Here is a 17,942-nt window from a genome sequence, read left to right on the forward strand (position 1 = left end):
AGGGGGAAATCTGTGTGAATTTTAGAAAGCATCATTAATCATAGAAGTTAAATTAATGATCCTTTGAATCACCTGCATGCCACCAATACTCATTCTCAAGAGTAATATACACAGGCTATATGTAAAGGTTTGATGAACCTATAGGTTAATCCTGGACTTTAGCACTTAATTCCATAGATATTTTGCTTACCTAAAATTATGCTAAAACTAGAGCCTAGTGCACTCATGGGGGGCAGGGGACTCAGCCTGGCCTGGGCCCTCTTGCAGTCTGGGAGTCCTCAGGGGATGTCTGACGGTCTAGATCCCCTCCCCTTCCATCATCGTCCCCATGCTGCTGCCAGTAGCCCTCCTCTGTGGAAGGCGACCAGCAGTCTGATCAGGGCACAGCACTGGCCGATGAGTGGCCGGCCACGCCCTCCCGATTGCCCCTCTAACACCGCCCGTCATTGCCGCCACCCTCTCCCATTGCTATCCCTTTCCTCTGCCCGCTGGTGTGCACCTTGGCTGGCCTGGCACCACCTACTCACAGTCCCCACCTCCAGCCGACTGGTCATTCTGCCGTTCTGTCAATTTGCATATTATGCTTTTATTATATAGGATGATATTTGTCATTTTGAGGACACAGTTAAAAATAATAATGAAAACAAACAAAAAATGTTTATACTACTACTAAGCCAATATTATGAAACCTGTAAAGATTATGGCAGAAAGACAGAATGCATATATTTTTCATACATTTCAGCAAAATATCTGCAAATGTGTTTTATTAGTGTTGGACTAATACATGTTAATATGCTGGCACTTTGCAGTGTCATGTTTATAACCCTATGACAATGATTTTATCACTTAAAAACCATAATCTTACCTAATTTGGAACCAACAAACCTATGAAACAGCATCTAAGCTTAGAACAGTCTTAGGTATAAACTCTGCCATGAAGAACTGTAATTCTGTCTTAACATACAAATTACAATGCTTGTGCAAATATTCTTTTTAAAAATTGAATAACCTATACTTTAAAATATACATCTTATTTGCAAAACTGCACTCCATGAAGGTGTTGAATATTCACTCTCAGGATTATGTGAAAATTGCACTTCTATAAATGGCAGGTATGAATCTCTTATTCAATAGGTGTGGATAACAGGTAACTGGGGTTCAGCTGCTTTGCTACAGACCTATTTTCTCTCCTATTCTTACAAAAACTAGTCATGTGCATTTATAATTTTTAGAGAGTTATTTTTATTGATATATTGTTACTTTTGAATACATTGAGAATAATTTTCAGAATCCAAGTTTCATAGAACTTTAATAGTCCAAGATAAATTTTACTCTTAAGTAGATTGGAAAAACTAAGAGACAGATTCATAATTTAAATATATTTGTAAAATTTCCTTTAAAAAGACTGTTCATACAATTTTAGTAACAAATTTTCTTTTAATTTTGGACTTTAGTAAAGAAGGTTATACCTAAAAGTAAAATGTACTTGGAAAATTCATGCAACTCCTTTCCCCCTATATACCACTCCCTTCCCCACCACACCCCACAACCAAAATTACATTCAATACTGTTGAGTGTTATTGTTTTTTATGTTCAGTATGTATTTTATAAAACATGTATTATTGTTATAAAAATTATATAGCAATTATTACTTCAACAGTAGTATTGGAAATCTATGGATTAGTTACTAGCATATTACAACGATTTCGTGTTTTTAGTGGGTAGACAGAAGCACAATCAATCAAAGACTGCCCAATTATTTCCCAAGGATTGAGATTTTTGGAAGCTGAAATCAGTTCCTGCAAGTACTAAATTATGAGACCTATACCAAATAAAAGACAGAAATCCATAAATTAATCATAGTACTTGGGTCTGCTTTTCTCCTGCTGATATATAATGGTTCCAGAAGATAAAGCTAAGAGATTAAGAAGCTGGGTAGTGCTTTTGACAAACCTTTGGGGCCAGAATTACAGATAATAATAAGTATATTATTTTTATTATTATCAGTTACCATAAGAGATTTTACTGTCCAGAAATTGACTGATTCATCATAATTCATCTCTTAATAACATTTAATCAATCATTTTGTATTACAACTATGTTTTTATATACATCATATTTACTTTTCCCTTTTGAGTATTATTAAGAAGTGGTATATTTTTGCAAATTCAATTTGTTCAAATTAGCCATAATTATTATTCCATTTTTAAATTTTACTTTGTACCAATTTAGCTAATGGAAATGCCTTAAAGCTGGTTTCTTTCAACACTACCCTAGATATTTTAAAAGAGTCTCTGTTTTCTGACAATATTTCAAGCACTTTTTCTTAGTAATGTTTTCTTAGCTAAAAGCATGAAACCAACTCAACTACTCTTCTCATAATGCATTAATGTAGAGCAAAATGAGTATAAAATGTGAGCACTAGATATGAATATTAATTTTCCCCTCCATATGCACTGCTGGTATTGACACTCTGTTGTGTCTCTTTGGTGGCAGTGATAAAGAATCCACTTCTTATTAACATAGTGAGCTCACATAGATATTTCCTAGTTAATTCTAATTGACTCTAACTACTAAAATTTTTTCCAATATAAAATTTTAAGTAACTTTTCTACATTACATATTCTTAGTTTTTACCATTCTGACAAGCTTTAATTTCTCCCACTTCCCTTTTACTATAATTTACACAGAACATACATATACACACACTTCTCACTACACTGGACTTAGCCCAGGTTCAAACTGATATCTCTGCTAAAGACAAAATAACAAAAGTTTTGTGAGCAAGTAACAGGGACATTAACTTGTTTTTCTTATTAGATAAAAACTAGTTTTACAGATACAAAGATTTTTATAAAAAGTCTGGCCAGACTTGAAATTATGGACATAATTATCATTTTAAGCATCTCTAATTTTGTTCACTTCTCTTCTCCAATTATATTTTCTTATTATCTCTATTTTGAACTAGGATATATATTAGTGATATAGATAGTGATTTCTTACTTCTGGTTAATTTTTATTTTATTTTACAGAGGATTTTATTATAATTTTATTTTATTATCAAAGGGATAGATGTACTTATACAAAAGGTGAGAGAATTATTTCCAATAATCATAAGCAAGGTAATTCAGACCAATAGACTTAGTGAGAATAATTAGTAGCTGGATAAAATATTAAAAATATATACTTGATGGTCCTGGAGAGCTGATAAGACAGTGAAGAATTATAAGGCCAAGATCCAAAAGAAGACTGAACCCTAGTGAGGTGACCAGCATTGGAAGCTGCATTTCTGAGTGATGTTTCCTACATTGAGAAAAGGAAGTTGAAAATCTAGAGTTGAGCTTTGTTCTTTGGCAACGTGGTGCTAATGAAAAAAAACAAAAACAAGAACTAGAGTCAGACCGCATGAGAAGGAGGCACCAGGAACCTCTTCTTTTCTCTGGGCTGGAATCCACAAAAAACAATATATTGGAAATAGAAGTAAATTTGGAGGCAGACTGGCTGTATGATTTTTTATTTGCTCATAACCTTAGTCATCTGACAGAGGCAATTAAATTCTTCTCTCAAAGAAAATCATTGAAGGCCTAAAAATTATTTCTACATTTTGTTTTTATACTTGATGTCTGTCATTCAAAACTGAAGTGGCATATGAGAAATAAAACAGCATAAATATAAACCAAGATAAATAACACACAATAAAAATGATCATGCAGGGAATACAAGTATGAGAGTGCAAAACACATAACTACAATAAATATACTTACTATGTTTGAAGAGTTATAAAGAAATGAAAATACGACTTACTGAAGAAAAATGAAAAAACCAAAATAATCTTAGGTCTATAACTTTTTTTTGAAAATACAACCTCAACAGTAAGAACTATAAATATGGATTTAATAATATATTACAAAAATAATTAGTCACTTGCTGGAAGATATGTCTAAAGACAATTTTCTGAAGTATAAAGATATTTTTTAAAGCAAAAGAAAGATGCAGAAAAAAGAGTAAAATACCCATGGTACAGAGGAAAAAAGTACAATATAGGTGTATGTGTAATTGGAGTGGCAGAAAGAAAAGAGATAGAAAATAGGTAGGAATAAGACTAGAAAAGAAATGGTGAGATTTTCAAAGTTTACCTTTTAAAAATCAAGCTTTTCTGAGACAGAATAAATAAAAAGGAAAGCACACTTGGTGTTCATTTCCAGCTACACTTACCAAATAGTGTGAATTAATATATAAATATTACACAATATATAAAAATTGATTTAGATATATTAGACATTAAGCAATGAAGGACAATGATTCCTGAGAGTCAGGAAATAAATGAGCTGAGGCCCAAAACTGCCAGAGTTTCTTTTCTCCCGCTAAGAGAATTTTCAAGGTCATACACAAGGAATGGGATTTCAGTAGAATCTTAGTTCCCTGAGGTGAGAAGACAGAGCTGCAAGTCCAGGGAGTCCTAGACAGCTAAGCATACAAGTCAGAATCTCAGAGACAAAAGGGCTCCACCAATAGAGAGTATGGCAACCTGCAGAGGCTCCTCAAGGCTTTAGCTGAGGACTGATAAGCACATGTGTGTGAGGAAACTATCTGAACACAAAGAATCACTGGGAAAAAGTAGAGGGCTTATTCCAGTCAAAATGATAATTCCCATATATAAAAATATACAAAATATAAAAGTATAACACAAAAAATATGCAGCATTATATAAGATAAAATTCACAATATTCTAATATCTGATATGAAATTATCAGATAGCCAAAGAAGGAGAATATTGTCCATAATAAGGAGAAAAAGTAAACTGAAAGAAACTGACAGAGAAATACCATATTTTCTGGCGTATAAGACAACCCCCTAATTTTACAGTTAAAACATAGGTTTAGGCCTATATTCGCTGTATGAGACTACCCCCCACTTCCGAGGCAGCACCAGTTCTTTTTTTAATAGACCGTCTCTCTGACTCTGGCCAATCTGAGCAGGCTTTTTACTAGAACACAGTGTAGCTTCGGGTACAGAACATGTACACTGTGTTCTAGTAAAAAGCCTGCTCAGATTGGCCAGAGTCAGAGAGACGGTCTATTAAAAAAAGAACTGGTGCTGCCTCGGAAGTGGGGGGTAGTCTCATACAGCGAATATAGGCCTAAACCTATGTTTTAACTGTAAAATTAGGGGGTCGTCTTATATGCCGGAAAATACGGTAACACAGATAGAACTAGTAGCAGACAAGGACATTAAAACAAGGACATTCTGTAACTGTACTTTATAATTTCAAAAAATGTAAGAAATACTGCCTTGTTAAAAAGTGATGAGGGATATAAAAATAGATCCAGTGTTTTTAAAATAAAAATATCACATATACAGAAAATACACAGGCTGTGATTAATGGCAGATTGGATATGGAAGCCAAAAAGATTTGTGAATTAGAAAACCAACTGATACTATACAGAAAGAAACACAGGGAAAAATGACAAAATAATAAATAAATGGATGAACAGTGTGTGAGTGAGCTCTTGAACAATTTCACAGTGGCTAATACACATGTGCCCAAAGTTCACAAAAAAATAAGAAACAGGAGGAAAAAAACATATGGTGGACAATTTTTCAAAATGATAAAAACTACAAATCAAAAAAAGCTCCAATAACCAACCACGATTGCAAGAAACAAATAAAACTACATCAAGGCACATCCTAATTCAAATTGCTTAAAACTAGTGGTATAGGAATACTCTTAAAACTAACCATGTTAAAAAATATAATATGTATAGATGAAAATAAATATAGGTGGCAGCATATTTTTTTTACTGATAACAATGCGAGCAACATCATTATTAAAGTACAGGGGCATCAACCTAGACTTATTCTTTCAGCAAATATATTCAGCAAATATATATTTTTAAAATTAAGAAACACCTAGGCGCACTGGCAGGTGCTCGGTTGGGTTTCTTCCCACACATTGATAGATTGCTGGTTTGATTCCTGGTCAGGGCACATGATTGGTTTACAGCTCAATCCCCTGTAGGAGCATGCAGGAAGCCGCCAATCAATGATTTGCTCTATCAAAGATGTCTCTCTCTCTCTCTCTCTCTCTCTCTCCCCCCCCCCATCCTCTCTCTAAAACATATATATTTAAAAAAAAAAAAAAAAAAACTAAGGCTGGGGACAAATTTTATCTGCCTTTTTAGCATTGACTCAACATTCAAATCAGTTTGGAAACCCTAAAAATTAACCCGAATTTTCAAAATGTCTAAGAATGTTTCTACATATGGTAAGTTATAATTTTTAAGCCACATTCATTTACCTTGTACTTCCCTGATAATTATAAATGACTGTAATAAGAAATGATGGACTAAGAATACCAGAAAAATATTATTCCTGCTAGAAGCACAAGCCTGTCATCATGCACCAACTTTAAAAATAAACAAAAGCATGATTTTATTAGGTGAATATATAATGATCCAAAAAAAAAAAAAATCTGAAAAACATTGCTATGCTGACTAATGGTCAAAATGTTTCTGTAGAAATTCTCAAAACAAGTTTGTGAGAAAGTATTACCCTTCTTGTCCTTTTTTTGGCTTGTGCTTTTGATGTTAGTTATTTTAATCAGTGTTTTTTTTCTCAAGCCTAATGATGTTGTTTGCTAATTTCGCTGTGTTAACATCAAATTAATTTGAATACCCTCTGACACATCTAAATAGCAATTGCAGTAAATATTCATCATGTGGAGTAAATAATGATATCTTGAAATGTTCTGGGGGGTTTTAAGAGATCTCTTTACCACAAAGAATCATCACTCAATATGGTACTAAAAACAAAGGAGGGCTATGGCTGAATTTTATCTCACAATGACAGAACTGTGAGAGTGCCTGTGATTAGCTCTGAATAACTCACTAGCAAAGCTTAAAGGCTTATCAAACATGTTGGGACTAGCAGAACCTGAATTTATGATTACTCAGATAATACTTGTAGCATGCAATCAACTAAGTAATTATGAATTAACTAGATAAATAAAAGATCAGTTAACTGCTAATGTCCCTAACCGCTTTTTCAAATGGAACAGTTTTCTACTACTTCCAAGTATTTATCAGACTTACAAAGTAAAAATGAAAATTCCCTTTTACCTGTTAATTATATAGAGAAAATAAAGAAACTTTGCAGAATGCTGTTATTTGATTACTGATTTACAGAAAAAATTTTATCTTATCACATGCAAATTTTATCTTGTTACGTGTTATCAATTGTAAGAAAAGTAAAATAAAGACAAAGGGGCAAAGATGCATAAAATCCTACCTAATAAAAGAGTAATATGCAAATTAACTATCACTTTGCTCAAGCCTCACTCCACCAGCAAATCAGAGCAAGTATGCAAATTAACCCCAACCAAGATGGCTGCAGCCACAGAGAACAGTTGAAAAGCTTGGGTTTCAATAGAGGAAGCCAAGCTTTCCACACACCCTGGCCGGCCTACGCCTCCACTCAAGGATACAAAGTTTCAATTATAGAAGATAAATCCCAAGAAAAATGGCAGCAGCCATGGAGCTGGAGAGAACAGGCTAGGCTTGACCCCAGCAAAGAAAGAAGCCAAGGTTTCTGCACACTCTGGCTGGCCTAGGCCTCTGCTCAAGGCTACAAAGTTTCAATTGTAGAAGGTAAATAAATTCCAGATACTAGGGCTTCTCCTTGGGACACCAGGGGGCATAGCTGGCCTGCAAACCATCACAGGCCACTTGCTCAGGCCACCCCACACCCCAAAGGAACCCCCACCCTGATCCGGGACACCCTTCAGGGCAAACCAGGGGGCCCCCATCTGTGCACCAGGCCTCTATCCTATCTAATAAAAGAGTAATATGCAGATTGACCATCACTCCAACACATAATAGATGCCCCCATGTGGTCAAAGATCCTGCTCCTATGTGGACACAAGATGGCCACAACAAGATGGCCAGCAGGAGAGGACAGTTAGGAGGGGAGGGCCTGCAGGAGAGGGCAGTTGGAGGCGATTAAACCTGTAGGGGAGGGCAGTTAGGGGTGGCCAGGCGGCAGAGGAGGGAAATTGGGGGCAAACAGGCTGACAGGGGAGTAGTTAGACATCAATCAGCCTGTCATGGGAGTGGTTAAGAGGTGGTCAGGCTGGCAGGCAGAAGCGGTTAGGGGCAATCAGGAAGGAAGGCAAGCAGTTGGGAGCCAGCAGTCCTGGATTGTGAGAGGGATATCCGACTGCCCGCCTGATCCAAGTGGGATCGGGTCTAAACGGGCAGTTTAACATCAACTCGAGGGGTCCCAGACTAGAGAGGCTGCAGGCTTGGCTGAGGGACACCCTCCCACCCCATGCACGAATTTCGTGCACCAGGCCTCTAGTCAAATAATAAAAGATGATGTCACTGAGATTTTTTAAAATGTGTTTTATTGGTTGGGTAGTGCTTGCTTTTGGCATATATTTTTGTATTTTATGTTTAAAATAAACTTTAAAAGTTAGAAAAATAAATAGATTTGATACTTGTTGTGATCATTTTTCTTCCAGCCACTCTTCTCATTAGCATTTACTTGAATAAAGTATGGATTCCAAGAATGAGTGATAGTAATTTTAGGTTTGTTTTTAAAAAAAATATTTTTATTGATTTTTTTTAATAGAGAGGAAGGGAGAGAGAAAGAGAGCTAGAAACGGTGATGAGAGAGAAACACTGACCAGCTGCCTCTTGCACACCCCCTACTGGGGATTGCCCGCAACCAATGTACATGCCCCTGACCGGAATCGAACCTGGGACCTTTCAGTCCGCAGACCGATGCTCTACCACTGAGCCAAACCGGTTTTGGCTTAGGTTTTTTTTAAGTACACAATTTTCAAACAATTAGGATAAAGAGAAAAACAAAATAAGGTAAGCTCAATGAGTTAAGTGAAAGGCAGGTATGCTAACAAAATAAACAACAATAAAACACCCAAAATTTCAGATAAACAATAACATAGGTCTGGATAAATGCAAAGTGTCTGTTAGTTAGATTGACTTTATAGCCTATTTGGGGCACAATTCACATTTTTTTCTCCTTTAAAGCCTTTTCTTAAGACTCCATTCAATATTGAGATTAAAAGGTCCACTAGTTCCATTTTCCTGGCAAATACAAGAGTTTCCATTTTGTCAAACATTTGGAAATAAATTTTCCTTATAATTATTGTCAAGAAACATTTCCTAAGAGATATCAAACTGACTGCTACGGAAGGGACGCCTTTCTCCATTTGTTCTTCCTCCAAAGACTGTTTCCCTGGCCACCTCTGCACCCTCTGGCAATGAAAACATGTTTGAACAAATTTAAACTAAGAATCTGTACAACAGACACCTACTGTCTTTCACAACATGTCAAAGGAATGCCACTGGTGCCACTGGTAAAATTTGAATTTTGATGCAATTAGCCTTGGAACTGTGTTTTATTTGCTGAATTTGGTCTGTTACCTGCTATTTGTTGAAGATCCTTCTACTTCACCAGAATGTTTATTTCAAAGGTACCATAAAAATTGTTCTCTTCCTTTCAGTTTTATATATCTTATAAATTATAAATCTTAGAGTACATTTTATATTTATAAGATGTAAGATTTTCTTTAGGATCACTTAGGCTATGCAAAAGTGTCCATTTCCCTTTCCAGATATTATTTAACAATACTGCATTTACTTACTTCTTCTCTTGAAGTGGAAATTCTTCTATATCCCCATCAGCTTCTATCTTATTAGCTTCCTCTTCAGTTTGGCTTAAATGAACCAAACATAATCAATTAATAATGACAGAGAATACTCATTTTGCTTTTCACTTTTTAACAGATCATATTTTTAAATTAATTAAACTATTTGACATTGTATTGCTTTCCCCAGTATCTACACTCTATCTTTTTAATATACTCTTCAATCAAGATTCAATTCATGTAAGCATACTACAACCAAATTGATAGAAGAAGCAAGAGTGTCATGGAAAAAAAAAAGAACTCTTACCATTTGCAACAGCATGGATGGACTGGAGAGCATTATGCTAAGCAAAATAAGCCAGTCAGTAAAAGAAGTATCACATGATCTTACTCATCTATGGAATCTAATGAACAACATAAACTGATGAACAAAAATAGATCCAGAGACATAGAAGCATCCAACAGACTATCAAATCTGAGGGAAGGTAGGGGAGGGTGGACAGGTGGGAAGAGATCAAACAATGAACTTGTATGCATATATGCATAACACATGGACAAAGACAACAGTGTGACAAAGGCCTGGGACAGGGATGGGCTGGGGGAGGTCAATGGGGAAAAAAGAAGACATAAGTAATACTTTCAACAATAAAGATTTTTTTTTTTTTAAAGTGTCATGGAAGTATTGACTTACAGAGAACTTCAGGATATTCTAACTTAGTTTTTTAGGCTACCAACAACAATAAAAACCTAAAACAATTTATCCCATTAAACCTGGAATTTAGTTTGCTCCTTTCTTTCTTAATTCTGTAAATATCCTATCATTTTAAAGCTTTCTTGAATTCTCACATAATTATTTTCATAGTCTTTCTATTATCTTCAATGCATACAAATAACAAGGTGGCTTGTCAGTTAATGTAGCTGAAGTACACAGGCTTATTTTATTACACATTTATTACATATATTTTGTATAGTAACAAATTTTATATTATTTTTCTTAATTATGCTAATTAAGATGCATAAAGGCCAAAGTTCTAGTACATCCCTATATCCTAATGATTTAAAATTTATGTCTAGCCGAAACTGGTTTGGCTCAGTGGTAGAGCATCGGTCTGCGGACTGAAAGGTCCCAGGTTCAATTCTGGTCAAGGGCATGTGCGTTGGTTGCGGTCACATCCCCGGTAGGGGGTGTGCAAGAGGCAGCTGGTTGATGTTTCTCTCTCATCGACGTTTCTAGCTCTCTATCTCTCTACCTTCCTCTATGTAAAAAAAAATAAAATATATTTTTTAAAAAAAACAAAACACTACTTATCTAAAAAAAAAAAAATGTCTAAATTTTCTTAGTCCTTCTATGCTTAATTCAAATAAAAATATTCCAATAGGTGAATGAAAAGAAAAAAAGAAATGTAATGAGAAAATCTGTGACTGGTGCAATTGCTTCTATTTATTGTACTTACTGACAATCCTAATTTACTTACATATAGTACATATTTCAATTTATAAAATCTGAAGTTATTATGGAACTCAAAATTATAAAGTCAAATGGAAACTGAAAATGCTAGATGAATGTATATTGTAATTGATGTGTAATATGCTATGATGAAATTTCTTATGATAAGGATTTTGTATTGAGGGCTCCTGATCTTTAGCTCAGCCATCTATAATTATTAAACAAACTTGTGGCCCGGTGCACAAATTCGTGCACATTAAAAGGAAATTAATTAGAAGAAATATTTTAATACCACTATTTGCCTTTTTTTCTATAATAGAAGTGTCAACCAAATTCATGATCAACAATGATAGAATGAAACATGCGTGCGATTAGTGCCAGCAAGAGCTTTATATGTATTGGGCAGGCACTTAGCCTTTTATAGATATAGAATAAACTTGCTTAATTAGACCTGTTTCTGATTTAGCTAAACTTTTTCATCTCAGTGAAGCACCACAACTTCTCCTTCAGGTAATTGTCAGCTACACAGCAGTAAATATCAACATGAATCAGATTAGTATTGTAGATCATGCAGGGAGAACAAAGGGTAAAATATTTAACTGCAGCAGTGTTTGACTATATTCTGCACAGTGAGAAAACCTGAAGTCATTTCCAAGGTCCACTATTACTTAATTCTTTATAGTTGGGTCAAATTTCCAAACTTTCTAAATCTTCATTTTCTGGCTAATGAAAAGAAAATAGGATTCTACCAAGTCTCCTATCTACCTACCGTAGGACTTCTGTGAGGATCAAATGAGATGAGGCCCAGGAAAATGCTTCACAGACATTCTGGTTAAAGTATGAAATGTTTCCACCTGGCTATAAAGCAAGTTGTGTTCTGGGCTGCAGAAAGTGCAAGGAGGCTAGTCATTGCTAGGGAGAGGAGCTGGGCCTTGCTATGTGATGTCATTACCCAGCACCCACAGCCACTGTTTCCAGGCATTTTGTGCTATGGGGTCTTGGCAGCATTCACTACAATTTGATGGGCTTTCACTTCGGGTGGTGACAGTGTCCCACTTGGGGAAAGCAGAGTATTGCTTTGTTGGTGCCAGGGTCCGCACTGCCATTTCTCTGTAAATGATCAGTGTGTGTCACGACAGCTGCATGGAATGTCTGCCCTTGGTAGTCAGTGCACGTCACAGCGACTGGTTGAATGGGTGGAGAGACACTTAGCACATTAGCCTTTTATATATAGACTAGAGGCCCACTGCACAAAAATTAGTGCAAGAGTAGGCCTTCCTTCCCCCAGCTGCCACCACCGGCTTCCATCTGGCACCCGGGACTAGAGTTGGCTTCCCTTGGGCCAACAGCAGGCATCTGGGATCTGGGATGGCTTCCCTCAGGCCTCCCACAGGCACTCGGGACCCAGGCTGCCTTCTCTCCAACCTTGGCTTCGTCAGAAAGGATGTTCAGAATGACATCTGGAAGATGTCTGGTCTAATTAGCATATCACCATTTTTTAAATTATAGATAACTAGGGGCCCAGTGCACAAATTTGTGCACCTTGAAAGGATCTGTGGGCCATGTGGCTATGGTAGGTACAGGGACAGGTCTCGGTCCGTCCTCTGCGCCCCTACACAGCCCCTCCTGCTGGAGCCCCCAGTTCCTTGTCTGCTGGCAGCCCTACTCCCACTGATCCCACGCACTGACAGCACTGGCCACACTTGCACTTGCTGATGGTGTGAAGAAATTGGGGCCGGCGCCAGTGGTTGTGAGTGGGGTTGGTGCTGTCAGCAGGTGGGAGTGATGGCTGCTGCCCTGATCACCGCTTAGGAGCAGAGGGAGGTGAAGAAGCCCTCAGGGGTGATCAGGGCCAGCAGCCTCCGCTCGCACCCTCTGATGGCACCTAGTAATCAGGACCAGTGCTGAGCACTGCATTGTGCAGGAGCAATGAAATTTCAGTAACTATCAGAGGCTCACCCCAATGACAGTGAGTGGTGCCCCACCTTGGTCTGGTGCCCCCACTCACCTGCTCCACCATCTCTCTGTGGCCAAAGCATGTTCTGTACATGCCCCCCTGGTGGTTAGTTCACGTTATAGCAACTGATTGTTTGGTTGTTCTGGTCTATTTGCATATTACCCTTTTATTATATAGGAGGAGATGGGAAGGGAATAGGAAAGGAATTCTGTTCTGATTTAAGAGCCTATTATACAACTAAAGGACAAATCAATTCTGTATACATCACGATGGTAGTGTGCCTCACAGTTTTATTAGTAACACTTTTATACAAAATGTTGTCCACTCCATGTTTTTGGTTGTTATGTTCTTTGTTATACAATTTCACTCTCTTGATAGTTTTCTTCCAAAGATGAAGAAGCAGAAAATAGGGAACAGAATAGATTAAACCTTTGAACACAGAACTAAGTGATCAGCTTTGCTGCTTAGTTGTTGGGTAACCTGGACCAGCTATTTCTTTGAATTGCATGGTCTTCATCTAAAAAAGTAATAATTGTATCTCTTTACTTCTCAGTAGTTTTGAGTCTCGATGAAATTATGTTGGTACAATCACATTGAAAAGGTATAGTAATATTGTTACCAGTCATTTTATTATAGCTGTTTTCTTACAGTATTTAATATCAGCATGTAGAAGCTCATAATAATTATTTCAGATATTTTATGATGCCTATATATAAGATAGCCATATAAATTATTGCCCAAAACTTATAATAAATACTCCAGACAGCAGGTGTATGATTAACCAACTTATAACTACTGAACTGGATGAATTTCTAGCATATCATTAGGCACAAATGAATTCCAGAAAGTAATTTAGCACTTAAAATTGCCTGCTTGCCAAATGCCATGCATATGTAAAAGGATTAAAATGGAAGATTAAGGTCATTATTTGAACAATTTAAGCCATAACACCATTTTTATGTCTTTAACAAGTAATGGCTTTTGAACTTAATTTCACCTTTAAAAAAAAATAGATATTTGGTCTGTTTTTCATTTATTTCCTAAAAACTCTACTTAGTACTGTACATAAATTCTCTATCACAGTAACAATCCTATGCAGCAGGTATTATCATCTCCTTTTTTTCAGATAATGAAACTGAGTACCCAGAGCTTACAAAAGTCTTTCCATGCAACAGTCACAAATAAGCTACATTTTGGTGACTAAGTACTATAATAAAGATGTACTTCCTAAAGTTATAATGAAAAGCAGAATTTATGTGAATCCAAAGCCAATGTACTTAAATACTAATTCCATGTCAATTACTAAATATAGTATCTGCCATATAGTAATTGCTAAAAAATGGTTGCTATCATTGTAATTAATAACATCTCTATATATAAAAGGCTAATATGCTAAGTGCCCCTCTTCCCATCCAACTGGTCTCTATGACGCACACTGACCACAAAGGGGACAGACACTCAACACAGGAGCTACCGAGCTGCAGTGACTTGGCAGCAGCAATTCTCGGGTGACGCACCCTGAAACCAGAGAGGAGGGAGCCTGCCATGAGATTCCACCTTTGGCTGTGGGTTATGTTGATGCTGGGGCACTGTTGGCCCTGAATCTGGTTTACTGCACACTTTCATTTGTATTCCACACCTTGTATGACAGCAACTTTGCAGAGTGCTCTTTTGTACTCCGGGACCCCTTTGGGGATGTCAGAAAGCTGGTTTCAGCCTGATCCCTACAGGCCAGGCCAAGGGACCCACCTACAGGAGGGATCCTGCTCATTCCACAGATGCTGGAGAACACTGTGGGAGGTTGGCTCCAGGGCCTGTCTGGCCTGTCTTGAAAGTGCTGCCCCGCCAGCCACCTTCTAATTAATTTATTTCCAATGTACATGAATCCATGCACTGGGTCACTAGTTTATAATAATCTCAGACAAAATCATAAGGGACACTGAGTGAAGTCTATAAACAGTTTTTCATTTTATAATATTATCAATAACAATCTAATAATATTTTGAACAGAAAGAAAAACCAATTATATTGACAAAGTAGAGTGATTTTTTTCTCATAATTTTACAGCTCACTTATGTAAATGCTGTAAGTTATAAGCTTTACAGCAAATTAGAATAAAACTGCCCTGTTCTTTCAAAAAAGACCATTACATTGCAGCATGATTAGATGAATTACTTCATTGTGTGAGAGAAAAGGGAAAGTTACTTAATTTGTAAAAGTGATAAATTGCTTCAAACTAAAATTGACTTAATCAGTAAGCACACATTTCAGAAAGAGGAAGTTCAAATCTTCACTAGCTGTATAGCCCCTTTTAAAAACAAGGTTCTCCATTATCTTCAGTTTTATGGAACATCAAATGTAGGGTGGGGCAAAAGTAGGTTTACAGTATTTTGTATGAAAAATAATACAATAATAAATAAGATACAAGAACATACTCTGTGTTCCTGTACTCACAACTGTAAACCTACTTTTGCCCCACCCGGTATTGCCAACTGCAGAATATTTGTTAAAATTATATTCATTTAAAAAATAGTTTTAGAAAGCAATTAGCTATTGAAAATCACTAAAGATTTTTTATTTTATTTTATTTTATTTTTTAGTATTCTACTGTGGCAAAAGACTGAATTATTTGATTGTATAGATGATTTGGATAGCTAAACAAAATAATCAGAAACACCAAAAACAGACTCCCTCTAACTCATTTATTTGGTGCCTCTGCCTATGCTGGCTTTGTATTGACTATAAATAAATTCTTCCTAGGTGTTCATTACAGTGGACCCAGTAAGGTGATAATCTATACAAAAGTCATCTAATTTTCCATCCGCTGTTGTTCAGTGTTGCTGCATAGGCTTGCACTACCTCTTCCACTGGGTCAGCTCAGCCTACTGGTCTTTTTGAGAGTTGACTATAATTGCTATCTTCCTCTTAATCACATGCACAAGAAAATTCTCCTTTCTTCTACCCATGTGGAACAAAGTAAAAAATTGCATTTCCCCCTGAATTCTTATGTACTCACTAACTACCTTAGCCTGTGTAAGGAGGAATTTTGCCACCTACTTTGGCAATCTACTCTACTAACCCACAGCATTCCTTAAAATAATAATTGTTGCTCTGAACAATCACTGAGGTTAAATTGGAAAATTTATCCATTTCTCTAGTTCTTGGGTTATTTAGCAACTCTGGAGTAGTGAAGCTAGTGATTTGAGATTTCAACAAAATTGTGCTCTGGGGAATAACATAACCTGGACTATGTCAGAACTTACTGGTTTGGTCCAATTGGAATATAGAAAAGTTGTGAGTACATGCATGCATGGACACATACAGGAAGACACACACAGCTGAACACATGTACAGGCAACAATGTTGGGTTAAAATGTTTTTTTCATGACAATTAGCACTTTTTAAAATTTTAAATTATCTTTTAAAACAATTTTTTTCTGGCTCAAATTTTGCTAAAGGAAGCCAAACAATTTAGCTTACATCTTTCTATATGGATAACAAGTATATAAATTATGCAACATCAATTCAGTTGAAGGTAAAAAAAAAATAGATTTAGTATAAGGAATTAAAATTTTAAGTATTTAAGATAATTATAATAACTCATCTTTAGCTTTTATACTACACTACACTAAGTGCCACTCCTGAAATATTTCATTTGTTGCATTTAGCAACTTTGTGAAGTTGACTCTATTATTATCTCTATTACTAAAACATTAAGAAATAAGCTCAGAGAGGTTAAGTCACTTGCCAAGAGTACACAGCCAAAAAGCGGCAAAGCTGGGATAAATCTGCCTGACACCAAAGGTAAAGCTTACAGAATATAAAAGCCTTACTGCTCTGGCAATTTCTCCCCTAGTTCTCTGTGTCCCAATAACGCTGGCCTTCATGCAATTTCTTAGATTCTTTATGTTCCTTCATATGTAGAATTTCTCTACATAATGTTCCTATTCCTTGACTTCCCCTATTATAACATTTTATAATCATACTTATTGTGATTACCTGATTAATTTCTTTATCCATTATTAATGAGGTTAAATACCATGTCTACCTTATTTACTGTTATTTGAAAAACAGTATGAAGTGCTCAAAATGAGTTCCGGCTTCTGGCTTTGCTAGTTTATGTTACCCTAGGTGAATTATTTAACTTCTGTCTCAAGTTTCATATCTATAAAATGGGGATAACAACAATATCTACTTCAGGAGAAATAGTGAGAAGAAAAAAAAGTACTTTAACCATATCCTGGTACCAGTTAGATTTAATAAAAATCAGCTATTATTATTTTTACCTCTTTATGATACATGTCACATTTCTGGTCAGATAGTAGGCACTCAAACACATTTCTAAAATAAATATACATGCAAGCATGCATGAATGAATAAGTGGATGCATGACTAAATCTGCTGGAGTTATCCCAATATCTTATCTGGTTTTATCACATCACAGCTATTCTGGCTTTGACACTGCCTACCAAAAATTTAGCCACAGATTAGTGCTACTTAATCCTGCATCAAAGAATAAAGATCATCTCTTCAGATGCTCTTGAAAAAGAAGTCCAGAGGCCATGGATCTGATCTCCTCACTTATAAACAAAGAACTTAGAATTATTGTTTGGTACTAGCATCTTCAAAGTGTTTTTTTGTCTTCTAAGAAAGTGAGAACAAATACAGAAAACTCATCACCTACATTTTGGACTTAGAAAATGTGGATATACTGAAAATTTCCATACAGGTGTGAAGTCAACAGAATCCCCTCTGATAATCACACTGTACATTGAGGTTTCATATCAATAACAGGGCACATACCATGTTTCAAAAACTTAACATACATAATCCACACTTATCATAACAACCCTGAAGGGAAATTGCGATTA

Source organism: Pipistrellus hanaki (genome assembly GCF_964339955.1).
Source record: "Pipistrellus hanaki genome assembly, chromosome: 5".
In the NCBI taxonomy this organism is placed as follows: domain Eukaryota; kingdom Metazoa; phylum Chordata; class Mammalia; order Chiroptera; family Vespertilionidae; genus Pipistrellus; species Pipistrellus hanaki.